Consider the following 16,134-nt stretch of genomic DNA (forward strand, 5'->3'; position numbering starts at 1 on the left):
CACCAGGCCCCCCCCTGCAGAGGCAGGCCTGCTGGTGGTCCCTAATCCACATCAGCCTCTGGTGGCTTCTGATTCTCCCCAGTCAAGGAGCTGCCTCCACCCACCCAAGGACAAGCCTCTAGACGCCCCCATTTACCCTTAAAGTAGGCCCAACAGCTGTAGCTCTGAAGCCTGCTGGCCTGGCTTCAAATCTTGCCTCTGCCATTACCTTCCTGTGTGACCTTGGCTAGGGCACTCAATCTGTTCCCCAGTTTCCTCAATTGTAAACTACCCCGAGAACTGGAGGTTTAAATAAGTGAACCTGGGTAAAATGCTTGGAGCAGAGTGTGGGCCTCATGAGTGCTGACCGCTGTCATTGTTGCCACCACAAAGGGCACGTGGCCCACGGCTTCCCCTTGTCCTCCCAAAAGCCCAGGGCCCAGCCCACCCGACCACAGGGCTGGGCAGAGACTAACTGCTCTCCTAGAGGGCCAGCCTCGGGCCCCCGTCCCATCTCAGAGGCCTGCCCATGGAGGGGGCCCACAGCACAGTCCTCAATCAATAGGCCCAACTGATTGTGGCTCTGGGGTCTCAACCACGAGCCACAGAAGTCCAGCTGGCCCAGACCACAGGTGCAGCTAGGACTGGCTGCTGGTGACGATGACAGCAGCAGGGAGAGAGAAAGCTGGTTCCCAGGCACCCTAGGGCGGCTGCTGTGGGTGCAGAACAGGCCTTCCTGTGCTGACACCAGCAGTGGGATAGGGGTGGGCAGAAAGCGGGGAGGCAGAGGGCAGGTTCTGTGACCTGTCTCAGCCGTGCCAACACCTTCCTGGGTGATCTCTGCCAAACCACTTCTCTCCAAGCCTCATTTCCTTCTGTAAAATGGGGGCAATGGGGTGGGGGCAGTCCCTGACCCTCTGCCTCAAGTACTTTCATAAAGGAGAAGGATCAGGTGTCTGTCTGGTACTAAGGGCCGGGCCCTGTGCTACATGCTTTACATGCATTTTCTCACCACAGTCCATTTTACAGATGAGGAAACTGAGGTTCATATGTTCCTAAGGGCTTTCTCTTTGGGGAAGTCAGTCACATGAAGCTCATTTCACAAATGGGGACACTGAGGCTCCAGGAAGTGGCCAGCCCTGCCTAAAAGCTCCCTGAGGGGCCAGGTTCCCGCTTTAGGGGGAAATTATTTCCTTCCAGGCCCAAACCTCAGCAAAGACCTTGCCGCCCTTCCCAGTTGTTCACCTGTAAGTCAATGTAGAGGTTGTTTTTTTTTTCACTCCCTGTTTTTCAAGACTGATACCAAAGGGCCACCCCAGGGCCTTCTCTGGAGAAATGCTGGATCCCGCCCCCAGCCCACACCAGGGCCAGGATCAGAGCGCACTTGCTATACACTGGCCCCTCCAGGCATAGCCCGGCAGCCCTCAGGCCCACCCCCTCTGCCCATGTTTCCCAGGATGCAGCCCATCCTACCCCTGAGGGACGCTGCCTTAAGCCGCAGTGGCTACACTGGGCTGGCATAGGGCAGGAGTAGTATGCGTGCTGTCGTCACCCCCTGTGGCCCTGGGAGCCCTTTCTTACTCCCCGGGCCCTGCTCAGATGAGGACTCCCCACTCTTAGAGTAGGACTATTTGGGTCCCCTTCACCCTCACACCCCTGCATCCATCCTGCCACTCAGAGCTGGGCTGTCAGCCCGAAGGTCCCCTCGGGATTCTGTTTGCTTCCAATTCCCCAGGCCACCAGCAGATCTATTACTCATCTTGTTTCTATTATTCATTCATTCAGTGGGCAATCAGGAGGCCCTGAGGACTCAGGAGTGACTGGGTCGGCCAAGGGCCAGGCCCAGCCTCTGTGTGGACACAAATGCCTTATCAGGGCTGTGGAAAGGTCAGCATCGTGGAGGCCTTGGGGTGCATGTGGCTGCTGTGGTCAGTCCTGGGGCAGGAGCCAGTGTCCAAGGCCATGCCTGTCTGCCCTGGCTTCAGCCCCTGGTCACCAGAAAGTCCTGGAAAGGAGAAACTGGGGGGTCGATAGGCCCCTTGGGGGTCCCCTAGTTACCCAGAAACCTCAGGGACAGGCAGGGCCAACCCTCTGGAGAAGCCTCCACACTGCCCCTCCCTCACATACATACAGCCTGCCTACACCCCTCCTGAGCCCTGAATCATGGAGGCAGTGGGAGGGGTGGCAGAGGACCCAGGATGTGAAGCTCAGATGTGAACAAGTCAGTCCCAGGCACCCCTGCCCTGTCTCCGTGACCGTCACCGAGACCCATCTCTCACCGTGCCCACCAAGGCACCCCCACCCTTCCCTGTTGCCCACTTCTCTCCTTTTGCCACTCACCACCCCTTCTTGGGGTCCCTATGCCTCGAGGCACTCCAAGCATTGGGAGTGAGGAGCAACAGACCCCGGTACCCACTCCCCAGGATTCCCTTCTTCTCGGAAGGAGGCCCTGTTAACAACCTGGTGTCTACTCTACAGATCTTTATCTTTGCATTTAAAAAAACATATGTAGATACTATTTAGACCTTTATGTGCAGGATTTATTTTACATAAGTGGAACTATACCATACATACTTTTCTCTGACTTGCCTATTTTTAAGTAGTGTGAATATCTTTCCATATTTGTCTGTACAGATCTATCTGCGTAATTATTAACTGTTGCAGATTTTATACTGAAAACAAAACAAAGCAGAAAGGCTGAATGACACGTGACATCCTTATGTCATAGCTTTTTCCTCAAGTATATAAATTAAAAAGGAAAAGCCCTAAATATGGTACGTATCTTTCACATCAGTTTCCTAAGATTATCAGGACAAAGCTGTGTAGAAGGCATACTCTTATTCAAACACACACACATTTTCTTACAAAGCAGAATTGGGCTGTTTGCATTGCTCTGTCATTAGTTTTTCTATTTAGCGTTCTGTCCTGCAGGTTTCTCCATATGAGCATATTTTGATGTTACTTGATTCTGTTCAACTGCTGAGTATTACTCCATCCCATGGATATACCATAGCATACTCACCATTCCCCTTTTGATGGAGATTTCAGATAGGCCTTTGACTTCTAGGCCTATTGCTGAAATGAACAGCCTTCCATGCATGTCTCTGTGCCATCCTTCTGAGGTCTGAAAGCTGAGAGGCTGGGGATAATTTGGTGGGAGGAGTTGATCAAAATGTGAGGCCAGATCTTCCACCCCATGCGCACCCATAATGCTGCCTCCTCTGGCAGCGTTACTGTTAGCCTGCCAGAGACTCAGCAGCCTCCAGGGCCTAAAAATAAGCAGATGAGCTCCTTTGCCTGCATTAAGCAAGCATGTCACAGAGCGGCACTGCCCACAGCGACCAGGGCCCCGGGTTTGGGTGAGGTGGTAAACAGCTCCAAGCTGCTCCTCCCGCGTACCCTTGCCCCAACTGCCCCTTCCCCATCCTCATTCCAGCAGCGGGGACACCTGGGGCAGGAGGGGGTCCACAGCCCCCTGTATAGCCTGGCAGGCCTTGGAGGCCAATTGGACAAGGGGGTTGGGGCCCAGGCACAGTCTCTGGGGCCCGAGCAGCCCCTCAGATGCTTTTCTGTCCAATTGCGTCAAACTGATGCAAAGCTAAAATGCTCTAAAATTGAAGCAGGAAAATTGGATCTACTATTGATCCTTGTCACTTGAATGAACTTCTGTGACTCATATTAGCCACAACCCAGCCAACAGCATCTGTCCTAAAAACAAAGAGTGTGTGGCAGGGGGCGAGGTAAAGAGGTGAAGATGGAGGGAGGGGTGGGGACCAGAGTGGGTGACAAGTGACTTTTTCTTTGCCCCCAGAAAACTTTGCAGGGAAAAAGTTTGGCTGGCAGGTAAAAAGCAGTGAGAGGAGGAGAGCTTTGGGAACCCCTGGGTCCTCCATGCCCACAGGATTTGGGGAAACAACCTCAGGCCAGTGTTGTGTCATGTCTGTAGAACTGGCAACCAGCCTACTGCGTGCGGGGCCCAGGGTACTCTTTAAAGATAATGTCCTGGGCACATTGAAACTTACGCTCCAGGACCAAAATCCTGGGCACTCAGGCCCAAGGCCTTGCACAATACAGACTGGCTGCACCCAAGCTGGCTCTGAGAGGTGCAAATACCCGAGGTGCCTGGACAGTCTGATTTGGGGTATCTGGGGTGGGGCCTGAGCATGGGTATTGTGAAAAAGTGTCCAAGCTCAAGAACCTTAGTTTCCAACTCAACTGTGATCTCACGACTCTTGGGAGTGGCCCAGGGCCCCAAGGGTCCTGCAGGGGTGGGGTGCTGAGTGGGTGATCCTAGGCTCCTTGCCTCTCCAACTAGGTGCTTTGCAACTCATTCTCATCTATTCTATATGCTGTATCCCCTCGGGTGGAAGACATCATCAATTGATTTTAAGCACACCATGTTTTTAGGTACCTAGCAGGAAAGTATTGCCAGTTAAACTAAGACAACCTATAAATTATAAAATATATCTCAATTTCAGAGATGTTGTGGTGAAATGTGCATTCTAGAATCCACAAAATAGTGGTATTGAGGTCATGCCCTACAGTGACATCCTACAGTCCTTTGGGATGTCTCCTTACCTCCTCAATGTGACCCCCCAAGGCCCTGGCCCACATCTCCAGCCACCTCCATGAACTAGTCACACCTTCTCTATGCCTCTGCCCATTGTGTACCTTCTTTTAGGTACTGTATCCTCCATGTTCCCTCCCACCACAGGGCCTTTGCACAGACTGTACATTCTTCCCTTTCCTTATTAACCTGCTCATTCTGAAAAATACAATTGCCCCTTGGTCAGGAAGGCCTTCCCTGACCATCTTTGCTAGGTCATGCCCCTCACCACCACCACCATTATGCTGTTGCATGGCCCTCACATGGTGCTGGGCTCAGCTGCAGTCTCACGTTGTGTGCAATTAGGGGATGAATGTCAGACTTCCCTGACTGACTATAAGCCCGGTGCAAGTAGGGGCCTCCCTGGTTTGACTTGCTATTAAATCCCTTGCATCTAGCACTGCGCCTGGCACACAGGAGGCACACAGCAGTCTGCGTGTGCTCGTACCTGTCCCCTCCTATGTGGGGGCTCCGGGTTTCAGTGCCTGGAGGGGAAGCAGTCTGGGAGAGAGGATCATTGTCCCACGCTGGCCTCAGTGGCTTGGTCATGGGGTTGGGGAGATGGTAGCTGATGCAGATGCCTACATGATAGTTGCCCCAGCTCCTGCACCCCTGGCTCCTTCATTAGGCCCAGCCTGTTTGCTCAGCTGCCTGTGGAGCTCAGCTCTGCTTTCCTGCCCATCCTCACACTCCTCCATCTGCCATTCGCTTTGGTGAATGCCAGTCACTCACCAAACCAGACACAGACCAAGGAGGGGGGCAAAGGCTGCCTGTCTGTCCAGCAAGGTAGCATGAGGAGGTGCCCAGGACCTGCCCGAGGAGAGGTGGTCAAGAATCTGGGATTTGGAATCAGGCTGTTGGGTTTGAATCACTGCCCAGCATGGGGCAAGTTCCTTCAACGTCTCTGAGCCTCAGTTTCTCCATCTGTAAAATGGGGATAATAAGAACAGCTTTGCAGGGTGAGTTTGAGGGATACATGTGCATTGGACTTACTGAGTGCCTGTTCAATAACACCCATGGCAGGGAAGTGCTTAGCACATGGTCTCACACCGTAGGAGTGCTAGTATTATCCCCCCGTCAGGGTCGCCAAGGTCTCGCCTCCAGGGCTGCTGAGCTCCCATCGACCTGGTGCCCTCATTGATCTGAGCAGGGCCCCCTTGGGAGCCCCCTCTGTGTGGACGGGCCACCCTCTGCCCCTGGGTGGCTGCCCTTTGCCAAGTTCATGGTCTGGAGCAGCCAGCCAGCTGGGCCTCCTGCTAATGAGCCCCTTGCCCTTCCCAGACCAACTCCCCCAACTCTCCATTGACCCCTGACCTTCCCAGGAGAGCTCGCTCCTCCACTCACCCCTCCTCCGTGGCTACTGCTGCCTTCTCTGCGCTCCCCTCGTCTCTGCAGCCCTGAACCACAGCTGCTCTTGCTCTGACGCGGGTTTCAGGACCAGGGACGGGGACTGGACAAATAGTGGGGGTTCAAATCTCTCCTTGGCCACTTCCCAGCCATTACGGACCGAATGTTTGTGTCTCCCCAAACCCGTATGTTGAAGCCCTAGTCCTCTATGTGGCTGTATTTGGAGATGGGGCCTCTAAGAATGTAATTAAGGTTAAGTGAGGCCATAATGTTGGAGCCCTGATCCAACAGGATTATTGTCCTTGTGAGAAGAGAAACCAGAGAGCTCACACTGTCTTTGCACACACGCACGCACAAAGAAGAGATCATGTGAGCGTCAGATGGCAGCTACCTGCAAGCCAAGAGAAGGGGCCTTAGAATGAAACCCACCTTGTCAACACTTTGACTTTGGACTTCCCAGTCTCAGAACTGTGAGAAATAGATTTCTGTTGTTTAAGGCACCTAGTCTGTAGTATTTTGTTATAGCAGCACAAGCTGATCAAGACACTAGCTTTGCGAACTTGGGCAAGTTTCTTAGCCTCCCTGTGCTTCAGTTTCCTCATATGTAAAGTGGAGATCAGAACACTGACTCCATGGGGCTGCTGTGGGGTCTCAGTGTGTTGTGCCTGTGACAGTGCTCGGCCCGTACGGGGCCTGCATCAGCTGCGATTATGACCATGCTGGGCCCTGAGCACACTCTGCCCCCGGGATACCCCTCTCCCCCTCCGAGGACCTGGGTCCTTCCTCCTTCCCCCTCCATTGCCAGGGCCCCTTCCCAGCCCCCCTCCCTGTCCCTCTCTCCCCAGAGCAGCTCCTCCATGTGTATCCCAGCCTGGGCACTTTGCCTGAAGGACCGAGGCCTTTTCTCTTCCCGGGTGGGTGCATCCAGTCTCCCTCTGTGCACACACATACATTCTAGGCGTGTCTGGGCTGTGCCTCTGTGCCTCAGTTTACTCCCTTCCGGAGAACCAAGTGCAGAGCACATCCCCCACCAGGGCAGTGTGGAAGGACAATGATGCCTCAGATTCCCCCTAAGAAATGTGCCCACAGGCCTTTTCATTCCCCATGCAAACACCTCTTTCACTAAGTCTCTGACTTTGGTGAGAACCTTCTGGCTTTGAATCTGGGCACATCTGATCATGATGCCAAGAAGAGCTCTGGCCAGTGGACACTATTGTGTCAATCTCTTGATGCAACTGCCCTGTTTAATCCTGCCAACATTTTTCTGAGGGCGGAACTGTAACAATCCCCACTTTACAAAGGAGGAAGGTAATGTAGGCTCAGCAAGGTGAGGTGACTGGTGGAAAATGGCAGAGCCAGCACAGGAGTGCAGGTGAGGCCAACTCCAGGGCCCACCCTCCACCACCACACCCACCCCCTGCAGCGAGGGGTGGCCTCTTCCCGGGCCAGAGCACTGGTGAGACATTTGTTTAGAGCACAGCCTAGAATCTTCCAAGAGCCAAGTTTTTGCCAAGAGCCAGACAAGGGCCTGGCTGGGGTGACAGCACTGATCCCATGGGCTAAGTTCTTTGCAGTGTCAGCACTGCCACCTGCTCCTCTGGGCAAGCCTTGGCCTGTCACATAGCTCTCTGCAGAAAGGCTGTGTCCCAGCTACTTTTCAATGTCTCCTCAACTTTCACCCACAGGCAGCGTGAGAAACTGCCTTGGGAAATCCATTCGTGCATACATGGAGGGATGCCAAGGATACCAGCCACCCCATCACCGGGCACCCATCCCCACAGAGAGCTGGAGTTCCCCTGAGGAACTAGTCAGCATCCTCCTTTCCCGCACCAACACTGATGTAACTGACCATATCTCCGTTTTTGCCCTGGCTGCTGGGAAGCTCAACATCAAATTTGGAACTCAACTTGAGCAACTACATTGTCCTTATAGGGTTATTCTTCTCCAAAAGCTTGACTGTCGATTTCTATTTCTATGTTCATGTTTTTCCTTTATTTGCACCCCCTTTTCCCTTCCTTCCCTCCCTCTCGCCTCCCTTCCCCTCTCCCTCCCTCCCTCCCTTCCCATTGTGTTACTAGGTCCCTGCCCTGTGAGCCTGCTGTAGCCTAGGGAAGATAGACACATGAAGCAAGGAATCCTAAATGTATTTATGCCACTGTAGTGAGCTAGGCAGGATCAGATGGCAGGAACACATATGCCGGGAGCCTCACCCCACCAGGGTCCGAGAGGAGGGCGTGGCCCTGGAGCTGAGGTCTGCGGGGTGAGTGGAAATCCACGGGTAAGGCACGGGGACCAGAGGGAGGCAGCCGAGGGACCAGCTAAAGCCCTGTGGTGAGAAGGGGCTGCTGAGCTAGAGGCAGGGAGAGGGGAGGGCCCGGGGCCCCAGAGCTCAGAGCTGAGGCGGAGTGGCTGCGCGGAGGCAGGTCGAAGACGTGGACAGGGCCCCGCAGGCCACGCTGACGGGCTTGTGGTTTACTGGAGAGCAGAGGCCAAACTGATAGCGTTACGTATCATAAGGAATGAAACGCAAACCCCTGTTGAAATGAGGAATCTGGAGAGGCAGAGCTGCCTCGGTGGGAATGAGTCCCTGGATTATTTTCTTCCTGAGAGAAGCAGCGGCCGGCCTCCCTCGGGGCTCCTGGAGGCAGTTTGCCGAGGCCGAAGCGCAGGAGATGCTGAGAGGAGAGGAGGGAAAGGCGGTCAGGGAAACTCTGGTGCTGGTTCAGCCTGTGGCCTTGAGCAAGACCCACATCCCCTCTGGGCCTCAGTTTCCCTCTGTACGTGACGGCAGGGCCTCCACTTGGGCTCACACAGTCTGACCTTATGGCTCAAGAGTGAAACACGGAGCTGGTCCGACGGAGCCCCCGCACCATGGGCCTGCTTACCAAGTCCAAGATCAGGGCCCCAGAGCGCTTCCCCCCGCAGCCGCCCCCCAGCCCCTGACCTGTGCTCCCCAGAGGTGGGGAGTGGCGACAGAGAGTCGTGGATGAGCCATTAGGGCCTGAGTTCCATCACAGACTTAATGACGGTGTGTTGTTTTAAAAGCTGGGCCGCAATCCTGTCCTTGCACTCCCCGGGGAGAGTGCTGCCCAGATCCCAGCAGGACCCGCAGGGCAGCAGGCCTGGGACCCCCGCCACCACTGGGGACAGGAGGCCTCTCAGCCTGCACCAGCTCCAGGCCCACATCTCTCAAGATGTGGGGTAAGGTAAGAATCCCTTCTGGGTCAGATACTCCCAGAGACAGCCTGCTTCCTGCAAGGGAGGCTCCGATATTGGTTCAAGGGGGTGCAGCAGTGGGAGGAAGTGATGAAGGGGAGAAGCCTGAGATCTAGCGCTGGCTCTGGTCATGATTTACTGTGTGACTCTGGGTAGGTCACTTCTGTAAAATGAGTGTGCTAGTTTGGCCCTCTGGTAAACAGACTCCAGGTAGGACTAGGCATGCAAGAGATTTATCGGGGGAAATGCCAGGGAAGGACAACAGGAAGAGGAAGCAGCAGGCAGGAGGGGTCCCCAGACAAGGATGCAGGCGGACATCTCAGGTATTGGGTAGGAGGGGCCTGGGGGAAGCTGGCCTGGGTGTGAACATGGTGGTAGATGCAGAGAGATGGCAGCCAGGCCCTCAGCCACCACAGTCCCTGCAGCAGGAGCTCCCAAAGGAGAGCCACCGGCACCGCCTCAGTGCCCACCTCGCTGCGCCATGGGACTCCGCTGGGCTGCACTGTAAACTGGGAATGCTGTCTGCCCTGAGGGGGTGCGCTGGTTCCGCCCCAGGATTTGAGGCAAGGCTGGGGGAGGGAGGGCAGCCCCACTAGCAGCCCAGGAGAGTAACAGGGCCAGACTGAGCCCTAAGTGCCCCTCAGCCCACACCAAGAGGTGAGTGGAGGTCACCCTGAGGCAGGCTTGGAAGGGTAAGGAGCTGATGAGGCCTCACTCTGCAGACATGATGGAGCCGTCGAAAGGCCAGAGCAGCAGAGAGGCCAGTCGGGCTGGGCCTCAGGGTGGGCCCAGCTTCAGTTGGCCTGGGGGGTCCAAGCTGGCAGAGCGCAGGGCCTGGGCTGCAGAGAGGCACAGGTGGCCAGGCCTGGAGCCAGGGCTTCCCACCCCCAGGCCCTGCTGACGGGAGGGTTTTTCCATGCTCAGCAGGGCCTGTCTGGCTCTCCCCAGGAAACAGCTCTTACTTCTCCATTCCCCTGCAGGCTGGCCGCCATGTGGTGGGAGAGCAGCCCTCAGGCCGGGCTGTGGGACTCACCATAGTGGCCAGCGCCCCCCTGCCAAACCCGAGCCTGGTTCCCCTTCTTGAAGTCATAGCAGAGAGAAGGCCCAACTTCCTGAGTGTCTTCTCCTGGGCCTTTGTTCCCTGGCACACCCCCTCTCCCCCACCTGGGCCCCTCTGAGCCCCAGGACCCTGGGGCAGCACCTTGTACCTTCTTCCTTGTTGTGACAACCGTTTAGGAGCCCTTGCCACGTGCCAGGGACCACGCTGGATGCTTCCCGAATTAGCTCATGGAATTTCTATAGCAACCCTGTGAATGATGAACCTGTATTTCCATTTTGCAGATGAAGAAACTGAGGTCACTCCCTTGTCCACAGCTGGTCAGGGGTGGAACTAGACTTCAAATCCAGATCTCTTTGATGCAAAAGGTTACTAGTACAGAAAAATTATAGTTATCCCTCAAGTCCTTCCCTTCCTGATAGTTCTCCCCTGGGGAGGGGCCCTCGGGACACCTTTTGAGTTCTTTAATATCTTTTCTTTAAAAACACGTTTCCTGTTTAATTACCGAAAGAACACAGTTATCACAGTTTCCTACTCTTCGCCAGCACTGTTCTGCATCTCACTCCCATCCTTCCTCTGAGAAGCAATCTCGTCACAGGTGGTGGTCTTGTCTGGAATCTTCCAACCCTTTCAGTTCTTAGTGAGACGCGTGTAGTTTTTTTTTTCTCTTATAAAAATAGGCTTGGGTGCATCATGGCAAATTACTTTTTTCAGTTGATACATAGTCTCAATACAAAGCAAGCAGTAACAACGTGGTTCGACCTCATTCTGTTGAACCGTCAGAGGGCCTGTCGGATTGTCCAGGAGAGCTGTGGCCGCTCCTGCCGACAGGCAGCCATGTGGCTCTTACAAGCAGAGCATCCACAAATTCTCAGGCTAATGTTTCCAAAGGTAGAGGCAGAATGTCACGGCAGCCGAGAGCGCAGATGCAGGAGCCACACAGCAGCTGAGAGGCACTGGACACGTCAGTCCCTGAGGCTCAGTTTCTTCGTCTGGAAAATGGGGTAATAATAGCATACTTACCTAAGAGGGCCCTTGTCAGCATTCAGTGAGTTAATTAATACACAGAAAGCACAGAAAGCTGGTGCATAGGAAACACCAGCAACTATTATTATTTCTAGAAGTAGGATGGCCAGGTCTTAGTGTTTGTGCCTTTAAAAATTTTCCAAGATTGGCTAAAGAGGCCAGGCCCCCGGGGCCCTCCTGCTCTCACCACTGTAAGGAGGCCAGTACCTCCCACGCAGGGAAGCCACTCCTTCTGGAAGGTTAATCACTAGAGCTGCAGCCCCCCAACACACACACAAACACACACAATCACTGGGCCTCATGCTGCATTAATAAAGTTCCAGCCGGTGCCTGGGCAGAGCTGCAGACTCCTGTATACTTCTAGGCCTCATATTTAACCAAACCCCAAGCCCACAGACCCGCAGTCCCCTCCTTTCCTCTTCCAGGGTCATTTCCCCAACTCACAAGCCCCCACCCTTGCTGTGGTATGGAGGAGGCAGCCCCGGCCATCTCGGGGGCTGTGAGCCGGGGGCTGTGAGCCGAGGATACTGCATTGATTAAGGGCAGGAGAGTCACTTAGAGCCTCCCTCCTTAACACTCTGAGGAGCACCCTCTGCCCTTTAGTCCTGGGGCAGCAGCACCCTTTGGGACATAAATATTCTGAAGCCACCACAGCCCCCTGGGACTTGTGTGAGGTTTGAGGCCACAGGCAGAGAAGGCAGAGAAGATGGCACTCCACCCCCGGCCCCCACACTGTGTCGGGGCCAAAGAGAGCAGCAAGCAGCGGCCTGGGCAGGGAGAGGGGGCCATGCCCTTTCTCAGGGCGGGCTTGCCCACCCTTCTCTGGCCCAATTTTATTTTACTGACTCTTCAAAATAATCTGAGGAAGTCAGTATTATCATTAGTTCCATTTTTAAAATGAGAAACAGGTCGAGAGCAGGGAAGTGTCTTACCCCAAGTCCTGGCTCAAGAACCTACCAAAGTCTGAAGAGTTGTATTTGATGAGGGTGACAGCTTGGGGCTCCCCAGCCTCCGCACTGCCACCCCTGTGCTGAGTGAAGCAGACCCTGCTTCTCTGGAGCACTGGGTGGCCGCTGGGCAGGCTGGGCTGCACGACCCCCTTCGCCCATCCTAACCTGCCCCTCCCTGAGGCCCCGCTCCCTTGCTGGTGACAGCTGGGCTCAGCCCCATTAGCACCATTTTCACTAACAGCTGGGAGGTCCCCCAGGGCCCAGACCTCTTTGCTACACAGATGCCGCCATCCCCACCACAGAGGCCACAGTCTTCCCTGCCCTTCTATTCCAAGCCTTCAGTCAACCCCTGAGGTGCTCCAGGGCTAGCCAGGCTCCCATGTCAAAGTGGCCCTAATGCACCTGGCCCTGTGACCTGGGGGTCAGCCCCAATATCACAGCAATCTCAATAACAATAAAATGCACTACCTGTCAGGAAGATTTCTAGTGTGCCGGCTGTTCCTGACCACTTTATGTACATGTTCATTTGTTTTACCCTTAGAGCCATTTTGAAAAGATGTTAACTGTACCCATTTGACAGCTGAGTAAACTGAGGTTCTTAGGTTGTGTTCCCTGAGAAGCAGATCTTAAGAAATGGGCTTACTGTGAGTGGTTTACTTAGAAGTTACTAGGAAACACTGGTAAGGAAGAGGGGGAATGAAACAGAGAAGGGAAGATAACCATGAAAGAGTTAGTTACCAAGAAAATTACTCCACAGGCAGCTGGGGCTCGAACTTCTTGGGGAACGTGGGAGACAGTCTAGAATATGCTTCAGAATTATCCCAACTGCAGGGTGACAGAGCTGGGGTATTTGGCCACTAACACCCAATGGCTGCTTCAAGGGCATCCGTGTTCTGGTGCTCCCAGCCTGGCCCATGGGCACCTGTCTTCCTCACACACAGGAAAAACCCTCGGGAGAGTCAAAGTTTGCAGTAAGCAGCCCTGAGTGTGAAGATGTGCATGCCAAGAGGGCATGGCTGGGCATCTGCCGCACTTTCTTTACCAAGGCCTAGAAAGGGATGGCCACTTGCTCAAGGGCACTGTTTGTCAATGGCAGAGGCAGGATTTGAACCCAGGTCTGTCTGGCCCCAGAGTAGGAATGGGACCAGGACTAGGGCTTGGGTCTGATGTGGGCTCTGGAGCTCAGCTCTACTCTCTGCCACACCAAAGAAGCCTTGATCCTTGTCCAGGACAAGTCCAGGAGACTCACCAGCAGGATCCCACATTCTTCAAAATCTTTCCTTGCCCTCATCCTGGCTGCTGGGATGTTGGGGAGCTCAGATAGGTTCATTCTGCCACACGGAAGCCAGAATCCCCTGGGACATAGAGGCAGGCAGCAAAGCCCACACAGAGAGGGCAAATGAGTGGAGGAGTGAATGAATGAATGCAATCAGCCAACAGCATCTCAGAGCTCAAATCTTCTTAGCAGTGCTCAGCCTTTCACCTCCTCCCACAATCCCACTCACCAAGCCCCAAAGGACAGCCCAGAGTCCCCAGCTGCAGCACACCAGTGGCAAATGTGTCGTTTTGCTTTAACAATTATAACACTTCACATAAAGCCCAAATTTTCAACCTCCCTTGAAAAAGCAGAAGGTCTGGCAAAATCTTCCCATTCAGTGCTAGTTGAGTGGCGGCTCCCTTGGGACGTGGCATGGGCTCTCCAGTTTATCACAGTCTCTATCACTCCCTCTTGCCTCCCTGACACTGAAACCAAAGTCAGTTGCCACTCTGCAGCTTGAACTGAGGTTTTAATGCCACCTACGTGACCCCTGGCAGCATGGCAGTTTGAGGGAAGAGTCACTGGAACCGGAAACCTGGACCCTGGGTTTTGACGTGTAGTGTGACCTCAAGCAAGTGTCTCCCCATCTCTGTGCCTCAGTTGCCTTCCTTTGTGAACTGTAGAGCAGACAGGTGATCAAAGAGCCCTTTTTGCCTACAGTGTCCCAGGCCTGATAAAGAGGCCTGGGAAGCTGAGCAGGCCTTCCTTGGCACAGGCCCACAGCCAGATGTAGGACAGAGCTGCAAAAAGATTACATGCTCCTGACACTCCAAAGGTACATCCAGGCACTGCGATGTGAGCTCACTGAACATTTCCCCAGCAGTGGGGATGACCCCTCAGGCAGACGGCTCACTGTTCTTGACTTCTATGGGCATGTCCAGCAGGTGGGCAACAGGCACACAGTCTCTGCCTCCAAGGCCGTTAGTGTTAGAGTAGCAGCAACAGCAGAAAGAAAGCTACTTGCCACCGAAAAACTTTACTACCTGCAGTTGGCTTGAGCACACAGGAACTTATGGAGGGCTGGGGCCAGGCTCCAGCAGGTCAGCTCCTGGGCAGCCACTGCAAGAGAAGGCAGGGCCTGGGCTGGGCACAAGTGGTGGCAGTCCAGAGAGTGGATTCTGAGTCTGAGCAAATTCATCTCAACCCAGATTCTTCAGGTTCCCGCTCTGTGCCTGGACAGCGTGCTCTGAGTCCAGCCAGTCACTCCTAAACGTGAGCAGACATCATTGCCTCCGCCATTATGCTGGTACTGTGGTGGGGGCCTTCCCAAGTGACCGGGTAGGAGTGTATCTGGGAGGGCCACCACCTCCTTCACGGACGTACCTCCTTCTTGCTAGAGCTGTTGTGAAAATCAGGTAACAAATACGTCTGGAGTGCTTTTGATGCCAAGCACAGTTTGAGCACCCTTCGTGCGATTCTGTGACAGGGCTCGCTCACCACACTCACACGCCGCCCTCCTCACACCCACAAGGGCACCCACACCCGTTTCCACACTCACCAGCAGCCCCCCTCCTGTCAGTCACGCCCGTAGGCGCACGGTCGCCACGCCCCCGGCCGCGGCCCCGCCCCCGCGCGTCCCTGCGGAGGCCGCTCCCAGCATGCCGCGCGCCGGCCCGCTGCGCTCCCTGGCTCCCAGAAGCCACAGCCTGCCCTGACTCCCACAGCCAAATCGAGTCAAAGACCAATTAATATTCTGATACCTGTGGCCAGCTGAAGTGATGTAGAGCTGATGATTTCTTTTTCCATTTTACTCCAACTGTGGTTTCATTTTTTTCCCAGCCCTCCTTTGGTCAGTGGTTTTAGGGGCACTGAAGTTCACTTTTGTGGGTAACCTGCACTGTTAGCTGTTGATTTAATTAACTCAGCTGTTCTCTTCCTTGACCAGAACAAGGCCATGCGGGCTGCTTTGCAGACACCCGTTTGGACGGCCAATGGCCAGAGGCGTCTGGCGGGAGACACGTTGTGGTCCCTGGCAGACACTTGCCAGCCCCTGGCCGCTGTGGACGGCTCCGGGTTTTCTAAAGCATTTCTGAGCCACTGTCTCATGAGGCTTAAAGAGGTTTTTCTCCCAGTCGACAGGTGAGGGAACTAAGACCCAGAGATAGGCACCCAAGTACTTAGGGCCACAAAGCTAGCAACAAGCAGAGCTGGGCTTGCGAGCCAAGTATGCCTGTTTCCATGCTTCCCTATTTTGAGATGGTTTATTCCCCCAAAAGGTGTCTCACTGAAGGAGAGGCAGGGAGAAAGCTGGAAGACACATGGGGCTGCTCAAGAGGAATGAGAGGGAGGAAGGAAAGGAGGGATTTGAAGAAAGATGCTAGTTGAAATCAGTCTCCTGGCCTCACCCCTGAGGTTCTTCCTCATGATGGAACAGATCAGAGTCTTTTGCCCTTTGAGAAGTTTCCAGAAACCTAGCATGAATCTCTCAGTGGCTAGATGAGGGGAACATTCAGCCCTCAACATTAGGCCCTCAAAAGCCTCTGCCCAGGGAACCACAGAGGGCCACAGAGGACCCTCAGGGGAGAAGCCGAGGGCAGAAGAGACCAGAGCAGACATCTGAAGAGGCTTTTGAAAGAGAGCTCACAGCCCCAGGGCACGCCAGCAGCTGAGGCTAGGGAGGTGGTGAGAAGTACAG

General features: G+C 54.5%; 1 long non-coding RNA gene across 1 annotated transcript; it reads right to left on the reverse strand.

Moving 5' to 3' along the window:
- Positions 1 to 9,931: 9,931 nt before the first annotated feature.
- LOC118927048 (uncharacterized) lies at positions 9,932 to 15,050 on the reverse strand. The gene is made up of 4 exons (XR_005030695.2): positions 14,998 to 15,050; positions 14,483 to 14,838; positions 13,431 to 13,536; positions 9,932 to 11,197 (listed from the first exon to the last, which is right to left on the reverse strand). It is a non-coding gene; the product is annotated as an uncharacterized LOC118927048 (long non-coding RNA).
- Between the last annotated feature and the right edge of the window lie 1,084 nt (positions 15,051 to 16,134).

The sequence above is a fragment of the Manis pentadactyla genome, chromosome 4 (genome assembly GCF_030020395.1).
Source record: "Manis pentadactyla isolate mManPen7 chromosome 4, mManPen7.hap1, whole genome shotgun sequence".
NCBI lineage: Eukaryota > Metazoa > Chordata > Mammalia > Pholidota > Manidae > Manis > Manis pentadactyla.